Raw genomic sequence first — 10,066 nt, 5'->3', positions numbered from 1 at the left:
ACTGTCGGGTGAGGGCCAACGCGCTAGCGGACGAGTACGCGTGCGCCCAAGGGGCGGGGCGGGCCGGGTCGACTGGGTGGTGCTGAGATAGAAGCGAGACGGTAGCGGGCGCTTGGGGGCCAGCCCTTTCGGACTGAGGCGAAGAGGTGGGGCTCTTGGGGGAGCGCGCAAGAGAGGGGCGGAGTCGCGGTTGTGCTGTATACCAAGGGGCGGGGGTGGAGGCGGGGCACCGAGGAGAAAGGTTACTCGTAGCTTTAGAACGGAATTGAAACTGCGTAGTGAGGACCTTCCTACTGAGTAATTTTTATTATTTTGCTTTTTTGAACTTTTTTTCTGAACTTCTATCTGGTCCAAGGGTTCAACATTGTAGGCAGTTAGCCCAAATACTGTTTTTTGAAAAAAGAAGCTTTGCGAAAAGCGCTCAGTATTTTAATATATATATTTTTAAAAGAACTCTTACATTTTTAATCGTATGAGTAAAATATGGTTGAATGGAACTAGGAGAACACGACGAAGCTCAAAGAGGGATACAAAAAATATCCTTACTGTTAACACCAGTGTCTGAACCCAATGTTAGCTGGATCTTTTTACTGGCACAAGGTGGGCGAGGTCCACGAACTAGAAGTGATTAAAGTCCCGGCCTCAGTGCCGGGACGGCGAGAATGTCTATTTCACTGTACAAGGGCCGGACACAACAGAGATTTGACTGTCTATTTTTGAAAAGGTTGGACAAGTTGGGCATAGTAGGTGCTCTTTGACTTTCACTTCCTTTAGATAAAGAGTTGCATCACAAACTCAGTAAACTCAGCAAAATTCACCTATGTTCATTTAAAAGAGACATTTTGTTCCAGTGAACTTAAGCTGCAGTTTCTACAGCCAGAACTTTGCTAAAACCTGCTCCTGAAGACAATGGCACCCCACTCCAATACTCTTGCCTGGAAAATCTCATGGACGGAGGAGCCTGGTGGGCTGCAGTCCATGGGGTCGCTAAGAGTCGGACACGATTGAGTGACTTCACTTTGACTTTTCGCTTTCATGCATTGGAGAAGGAAATGGCAACCCACTCTAGTGTTCTTGCCTGGAGAATCCCAGGGGCTGGGGAGCCTGGTGGGCTGATGTCTATGGGGTCACACAGAGTCGGACACGACTGAAGTGACTTAGTAGCAGTAGCAGCCTTCTGTGTGAGTGGAGAGGAGGGCTCTGTGAGCTTCAGAGGTTGCTGCAGAGCCGTAAGTTACATTTGTGTCTATCCCCTTTCAGCAAATTTTGTCCTCTTCATTTTGTTTGCTGTTCCTACCAGAGAGGATTTGTTTCCTGGCATGGCCTCACTTACTTTCCTCTTTGCTTGGTTCTTACCTTACTGTTTGCATATTCACATGCCTGATAGAATGAGGGAGAACAAGTGTCACAGGCCTCAAGTAATTTTTGTCGTTACTGAACAGTATTATTGGCCACTTTGGGACGCAAGATTTAGTCATCCATTAAACCCTAAGTTCACAAGGTGTTTACTATGTTTTTCTTTTAGAAACCATGGGGTACAACAGAATGTAAGAGTCCCTAGCCTGAAAGACTATTACCTAGTAGAGGCAAGATATATCATGACTGTAAAGAGATACAAATAGACACTTTTTCCATACAGTTTATAAGCACATATACTTCCTTCTGTCCTTTTCTTTGCTTGACCAAGACTTTGGTTTGGTGCCATGACTTCCAGGAAACCTTCGCTGACGTTCCACACTTGGGTTATGTGCTCTCCCTTTGCTTCCAAAACAGCCTGTCTCAGAGTATTGATCTCCTGTATTCTCCTTGTCTGTTTCCCCTAGGCATCTTGGGAGCCATGGCTTTCATCTGTGAACTTCAAGTGCCTAGATCTAGAATTCAGACTGTGGTTGCCACATATATAAGATGTTCATAAAATGTTTGAGTGAATGTGTGATCAAGGTCTACTGCGTGCAGCATTGTTTATTAAAGAACAGAACAAGTCCCATTTATAGCCTTCAAATAATAAATGCAAAAACAGAAAGTGCTTGAAAGGAGCCAGTAGAATGAGAAGGATATAGATGATTGAGGAGGACATTAGGATATGAAGGAGTGTGTGGGAGGTCATTGGCTTGGCTTAGAGTGTAGGGATCAAGCTTGTCTGCTGCTGCTGCTAAGTTGCGTCAGTCGTGTCCGACTCTGTGCGACCCCATAGACGGCAGCCCATCAGGCTCCCCCTTCCCTGGCATTCTCCAGGCAAGAACACTGGAGTGGGTTGCCATTTCCTTCTCCAATGCATGAAAGTGAAGAGTGAAAGTGAAGTCGCTCAGTCATGTCCGACTCTTAGCAACCCCATGGACTGCAGCCTACCAGGCTCATCCATCCATGGGATTTTCCAGGCAAAAGTACTGGAGGGGGGAGCCATTGCTTTCTCCAAGTCAAGCTTGCCTAGAATAAAAGATTATAAAAGAGAGTGATGCTGGATTAAAGAGGATCTTGAAAGGCTAGAAGAGTTTATTATTGATGTGGGAGTCAACATGGACTCAATGTTCTTTGTAGAAGCTGGGGCAGGGCGAAGTTATGAATTAGTACAGTTGATAGAGATTAGAGTCAAGAGTGGAGAAAGACCAAGCAGTGTGGAAATTGTGCTTTGGTGAAAAACTAGGTACTGTCTAGTGAGATTTGAGAAGATTCCTGTGGATTATCTGATTAAGATTCTGCAAAATTCTTTCACAGCTCTGTAAATTATGCATTGCAATATGCGCCTTGTCTGTAGATATGGAGATTATGTCTTGTCTAGTAGAAGTTGTGGGGGCGGCGGGGCAGGGGGGGTTGGGGGAGGGGTTGGGAGACCAATCTTGTCTCTATTTGCACATTCATTTCAATATTCCTGATCTGTAAATGTGTCTGTCCTCAGAATTTTCACTTGAACCAGTTATACCAATTGTTTCCTCCATAAATTAAAATCTTTAACATGTATTCATTTTTTATATCTGTATAAGTCATTTTTTATAACTGTATAAGTCACGATTTTAACTATTTTTGAAAATTATCTTTTAACAGCAGGTAAATTGGCCAGAGGCATGAATTTTTGATGGAACTTGCCAGATAACACCATTTGGAAATGGATCACAGAATCAGCTAGATACAGCTTGTGAAAGTGGCAGAATATACACCACTAGCCTGTTTGGGGCCCTCACACTTCCCACTTGCTTAGGAAGAAAGAGGCTGTGAAAGTGATGGGGAGTTTAATTATAAATGCTGACTCTCAAGTAACAATGGGACACTGGAGAAGAAAGTAGATGGAAGAAAGTCCAGTGGGATCTTGAGATGACAATGCAGACTCCCACAGCAGGAGTCTGAAGGTTTCCCTAAAGAAGCTGTCACAGAGGGAAACAAGCAGAGGGAAAGGACAGAGCCTGTGGAAGACACCATACGTCAAGAGATGCAAGAACCCTGCTGCTGCTAAGTCGCTTCAGTCGTGTCCGACTCTGCGACCCCATAGACGGCAGCCCACCAGGCTGTGCCATCCCTGGGATTCTCCAGGCAAGAACACTGGAGTGAGTTGCCATTTCCTTCTCCAATGCATGAAAGTGAAAAGTGAAAGTGAAGTCGCTCAGTCATGTCCGACTCTTAGCGACCCCATGGACTGCAGCCCACCAGGCTCCTCCGTCCATGGGATTTTCCAGGCAAGAGTACTGGAGTGGGCTTCCATTGAACCCTAGACAGAAGAATAAGTAGGAAGTGTTTAGGGAGAGGCAAGAAGGGATTGACCATCTCAACATTCATGAGTAACAGTCATTCAGCACCTCCCCTTCCAGAGTGGAGTCTGAAATACTGAAAGCAGGAAACATGCCTGAGGACCATTGTTACACATGCTTCAGCAAAACAAAGGAGCACATGCTGAGCCTGAGACAGAAAAATATTTCCACATATGGTAATAAGTTCAGCACAGACCCATGTGGAATCTTTGTCTCTCTAGGGAGGTGTTGTAAGTGCATGGCCCATTCTTACCTGGTGAAGCTTGGAAAAACTGCATGTGTGAAATTGCGTTTTGCAACATTTAGTGCAGAGTTTTCATCCTCGGGGTCATTTGCTGCTGAAATGTCAGCTGTCACCTCTCCCTTCCAGTTAAGAGGAAGGGTAAAGACAAAGGGCAAACTACCCACTTCCAGCTGAGTCATTCCTTTTAAAGAATGCTTGGGAAGCTCCACTCAACAAGTTTTGCTTAATTCCAGTGGCCCTGCCTATCTATAAGAAGGGCTGCTACCTAGGATAAGATCTGAGTTCTAAAACCAACAAAGAAAGGGAGCCTGGACATTGTTTACATAACATCTGCCCACATAGTAATTGCTATCCCTCAGATCCCAGTTCAGACTTGCATTTCTCGAGAAGCCTTTTTTTTTGCAATGAGGCATTTAAGATCTTAGTTCCCTGACCAGGAATGGAATCCATGCCCCCTGCAGTGGAAGCATGGAGTCCTAACCACTGGACCATTAGCCAAGTCCCAAAAGACAGTCTTTCTTGATGCCTCTACTTAGATCAGGTTCCCTTGGTCTATGCTCTTTAACACTGTAGAGAAGATAAATTTTTTCCTCTATTTTTTTAGGATCTATGTTCTGCTGTTCAGTCACTAAGTCATGTCCAACTCTTTGGGACCCGATGGACTGTGGCATGCCAGTCTCCATGGGTTTCTTCAGGCAAGAATATTGGAGTGGGTTGCCATTTCCTTGTTTAGAGGATCTTCCTAGACCAGGGATTAAACCCACATACTCTGCAAGGCAGGCGGATTCTTTACCACTACACCACAAGGGAAACCCTTAGGGTCTCCGGCTAGACCTAAAACAAGCTGACATGACTAACAGGAGGAAATCATACAAATTTTATTTTGTCGTTATTTACATGTGATGGAGACTTCACAAGAAAAATGAAGACCCCAAGAAGGGCTGAGAGCTTATATACTTGTTTATGTTGAAATCAATGCAATTGCATTGTGTATTATATGTGTTGAGTAAATTCATTGTCATGTACAAATCTAAGTTAAGTGCCCTAAAATCATATATGTGAAATTTATGTTTTAATAATCCTATAAGACACATTTCAGTTGGAAGGAATCTCACAGGGAAAGATCACTGACAAACTTATTTTCTGAATAAGATGATAATAGCTACTACATATTAAGAATCTTTTATGAGCAGAGAGGCTGAATCTATGCTTAATATAGATTTTTTTTAACACTGATCTTATTTCCCATCTCCTTGTCTTTTTGTTCTATGAATTTCTTCTCTCAAATATTTTAATATTTGATTTTAAATATTCAAGAGCTCTATCGTTTCTCACTCTTGCAGTATTTACTAATATTTTCTTTAAACATTAACTACACTTTATCTGAGGGCTTCCCTGATAGCTCAGTTGGTAAAGAATCTGTCTACAATGCAGTAGACCCTGGTTCAATTCCTGAGTTAGGAAAATCCCCTGGAGAAGGGATAGGCTACTCACTCCAGTATTCTTGAGCTTCCATGTGGCTCAGCTGGTAAAGAATCTGCCTGCAATATGGGAGACCTGGGTTCAATCGTTTGCTTCTGCTCTCTGAATTGTCTCTATTTCCTCTGAGTTCCTATTTCTTCTTTGTTTTGGTCTTTGACTTTAATGTTGGTGCACTTCCTCAAGAGCATGGTGATCTTTGGCTGTCTAATAATATTTGAAACAGAATACTGGATGGCATCACTGACTCGATGGACGTGAGTCTGGGTGAACTCCGGGAGTTGGTGATGGACAGGGAGGCCTGGCGTGCTGCGATTCATGGGGTCGCAAAGAGTCGGACACGACTGAGCGACTGAACTGAACTGAACTGAAAGTCTAAATGCAACTTCATGAAAAGACCTTGGCAATTTGCAGCCATCACTTTAGGGTGATTAGGTAGCACCCTGTCATCTCATTGTGACATCCCCAAATGTCAAAATCTATAAGCTTTTCCCCTTGGATCTTTTCTCCCCAAAAAGGATTCTTCAATTTTTACATGTGATGGAAGCCTTCACAAGAAAAATGAAGACCCAAAGAAGCAGTTAGGGCTGAGAGCTTATATACTTGTTAATGCTGTTGAAATCAATGCAATTGCATTGTCTGTCCTTCAATAGCCTGACTGCTAGTTTTTTGGAAGCAAGTCAGAAGGAGGAATGTCTTGACAAATATAATTTAATTCACACATTTTGACTGCATTTATTTTTATTTAGGTGCCTCCTTCCCCCAGTTGGACCTGTGACCCCCAAATCTGGAGCATCTCTGACTCAACCCCTTTAAAAAGAAAATCCAGTTTTCTTTTTTTAACTTTTTATCTTGTATTGGGATATAGTCGATTAACAATGTTGTGATCATTTCAGGTAAACAGTGAAGGGACTCAGCCATGCATATACATGAATCCATTCTCCCCCAAACCCTTTTCCCATCCAGGCTGGCACATAACATTGAGCAAAGTTTCATGTGCTGTACAATAGGTCCTTGTTGATTATCCATTTTAAATATAGCAGTGTGTATATGTCCATCTCAAACTTCCAAACTATCCCTTCCCCCCAGCAATCATAATGTAGTTCTCAAAGTCTGTGAGTATTTTTCTGTTTTTACAAGTGAGTTCGTTTGTATCATTTCCTTTTAGATTCCACATATAAGGGATGTCATAGGATTATTTCTCCTCCTCTGTCTGACTTATTTCACTCAATATAACACTCTCTAGGTCTATCCATGTTGCTACAAATGGCATTATTTCATTCTTTTTAATGGTTGAGTAATATTCCATTGTATATATTTGCCACCACATCTTCTTTAGCCGTTCCTCTGTCCATGGAGATTTAGGTTGCTTCATGTCTTGGCTGTTGTAAACAGTGCTGCAATGAACATTAGTGTGCACATAACCTTTCGGATCATGTTTTTCTCTGGATATATGCCCAGCAGTGGGGAAAATCCAGTTTTCTGCTCAGTTGGAGAATATGCATTTATGTGGAGGAGGATGAATATAATATGTGAAGATCTATTGAGATATTATTTAAGACTTCAGATTATATTCTCTTCATTTCTGTGTAATGTGGTCTTATGGTTGCTCTGTCAATTAAGAATTAAGAGGATGGTTCTCAATGTAACTGTATCACAGACTGAATAATTTATTACTCCTCAGGCCACATATACGATCCTGAGAAAAATCCAGTGCTTATGAGACAGCTAAAGGAAAAGAGACTGAGAAGGAGTAGCCTGAGAGGAAGGAAATAAACATACTGATTAGATGATGAGAGTGGTCAGCAGGTCAAATGCTGCTAAAAGGTCACTCAGTAAGAGTAAGGACTGAGAAGAGCCCAGTGGATCATGCAAAGTGGAGGTGATATTTACCCTGGCCAAAGCAGTTTCAAAATTCTTCCATCCTCAGCAGTTCCTGTGAAAGTGTAGGTTAGATCATAACAGACTGTTCAAAACTCACCAAGGTCTTCACAATCTCTGACCTTACAGACTACAGTGTTGGACAAGTGGTTGGTCTCTCCACTTCCAGCCAGTTTTCTCCTGGGCCTCATCTCCTTCAACTTTCTCTACTCTATCAGACTTGCCTCCTTGCTCTTTCTTGATAAATCCAGGATCGCTCTTGCTGTTCAGGATAGCCTTTGCATTAGTTGTTTGCTTTTCCAGAAATGATGCTCCCAGACTTCTTCCAAACTCACTCCCTTGCTTCCTTCAGGTCTTTGCTCAAATGTTGCCTTTTTTGAGGCCTTACTCAACACTTATTTAAATTACATTTATTTCCACTCAAGCACTATCCCTCTTCCCAACTTTGTTTTTCTTCCTAACATTTATCACGATTGAACATACGGTTTTCTCACTTTATTTAGTGTCTGTCTCCCCCACCTTCCCTCAAACATAAGCTAGATGAGGGAAGAGATTTTGTTCATTCACATGTCCCAAGAACTTAGAACAGTACATACAACATAATACGCACTTAAATATTTGATGAATACATTAGTGAATCACGTAATGGTGCAAAAAAAGGTAGATATGGAGAATATAAGTTAAAGAAAATATCTTCAATAAATTTGGCTGTAAAGAAGTGGAGAAAGATATTGTTGTACTTGAAGGGGAACATGGGGTTTAGGGAAGCTCATATGCTTTTTATTTGTTTACACTGATTTTTTTCTTCTGAAAAAATATTGATTCATGGAAGATTGGAAGGAAAGTACAGAGAGGTTCCATTTACCCCTTCACCCAGTTTCAGCAATGGTTTTACTTCTCCAGCTAGGTAACTATAGTACAATATCGAAACAAGGGAGATGACATTGGTATATTGTGCATATAAGTCTATGCTACTTTTATCACGTGCAAATTTGTGTAACCACTACTGCCCTCAAGATACAAAACTATTTCAGAACCACAAAGATTTCCCTCGTGCCACCCTTCCCACATCCCTAGTTCTTAACAAGCATGACTTTGTTCTCCATCTGTGAAATTTTTTCATTTCTAGAACATTATATAAATGAAATCATGTAGCATTAATATTTGACTTTCTAAGATTGTTTTCTCTCGCTTATCCTATTCTATTGAGATTCATCCACAGTTTGCTTACCAATAGTTCATTCCTTTTTGTTACTGAATAGTAAGTACTCCATGGTATGGATGTACCATGGAAGTTTTCAGCCATTCACCTGTTGAAGGATATTTTCATTGTTTCCAGTTTTTGTCTGTTCCAAATAAAACTGCTATGAACATTTCTGTATGGGTTTTTATGTGAACGTAAGTTTCATTTCTCTGGAATAAATCCTCAGGAGTATGATTTCTGGGTTATATGACACAGTATATGATACATGAAATTAAAAGATGCTTTCTCCTTGAAAGAAAAGCTATGACAAACCTAGACAGTATGTTAAAAAGCAGAGACATCACTTTGTTAACAAAGGTCCATATAGTCAAAACGAGAGTTGGACCATAAAGAAGGCTGAGTGCCAAAGAATTGATGCTTTTGAATTGTTGTGCTGGAGAAGACTCTTGGAAGTCCTGTGGACTGCAAGATCAAACCAGCCAATCCTAAAGGAAATCAACCCTGAATATTCATTGGAAGGACTAATGCTGAAGCTGAAGCTCCAATACTTTGGCCACCTGAAGGGATGAGCCAACTCATTGGAAAAGACCCTGATGCTGGGAAAGATTGAGGGCAGGAGGAGAAGGGGGATGAAATAGTTGGATGGCATCATTGACTCAGTGGACATGAGTCTGAGCAAATTCTGGGAGATAGTGAGGGACAGGATGCCTGATGTGCTGCAGTCCATGGAGTCACAAAGAGACACGACTTAGTGATTAACAACAACAATGATACATGTATATTTTGTTTTTTAAGAAATGTCAAGCTATTTTCCAGAGAAGCTGTACTGTTTTAAATTTCTCATGGTCTTTTTTTAAAGGGTGGGGCAATGTAAAGTCTGTTTAGCTTGTCTCGGGGAGGAACCAGCCACCAGGAAGCGGAAGGATGCAGAGGACAGAGCGGAGTCCAGAGGAAGCAAGTGAAAATGGAGCAAGGTAAAGAGATGCTCCTTCCACTGGAGGGTGTGACCTAGCTACCTGAAAAAGGTGTGAGGTCGGATGCAGGTGGCTTTATGGGTTTGATGGCTGGAACTTAATGATTTCTCTTCTCTTGGCTAAACAGTGAATCAAGGCTGGGCTGAGAGTGAAGTGCTTTGACATCAAAGGGCTTTGTGGTCACACAAGTTTTGGAAATGCTTACTAATGTGTCACATCCTCGTTATTAGCACATTGAACGTTTAGAAAAATCCTAGGGTAGAAAAGAGACCAGTCACACTCTGTGGCGTGAACAGATGAATTTATGTGGTAAAGGATTAATTTTCTTTCCACATATATTTCTAAACCCTCCTCTCATTTTGCCCACCCTGACCCCCAAAGAACAACTCTCTTCATACCAATTTGGAAAAGTCTGGAATAGAATATAGCTACGATGGGACATTGCATGTATCCCACACAATACATGGAGTTTCACCCTCTCCACTAAAGGGATACATCCAAATTTAAATATTTGTGGGATCAGAATATCATGATCAGAGTTTTA

General features: G+C 41.7%; 1 long non-coding RNA gene across 1 annotated transcript; it reads left to right on the top strand.

Annotated features, from left to right (window-relative positions):
- Positions 1 to 50: 50 nt before the first annotated feature.
- LOC129657682 (uncharacterized) lies at positions 51 to 8,711 on the top strand. The gene is made up of 3 exons (XR_008716982.1): positions 51 to 146; positions 3,043 to 3,539; positions 6,213 to 8,711. It is a non-coding gene; the product is annotated as an uncharacterized LOC129657682 (long non-coding RNA).
- The last annotated feature ends 1,355 nt before the right edge of the window (positions 8,712 to 10,066 follow it).

This window comes from Bubalus kerabau, chromosome 7 (genome assembly GCF_029407905.1).
Source record: "Bubalus kerabau isolate K-KA32 ecotype Philippines breed swamp buffalo chromosome 7, PCC_UOA_SB_1v2, whole genome shotgun sequence".
In the NCBI taxonomy this organism is placed as follows: Eukaryota; Metazoa; Chordata; class Mammalia; order Artiodactyla; family Bovidae; genus Bubalus; species Bubalus kerabau.
Note: the sequence above shows the minus strand (reverse complement) of the source record. Positions and strands in the feature narration are given on the sequence as shown.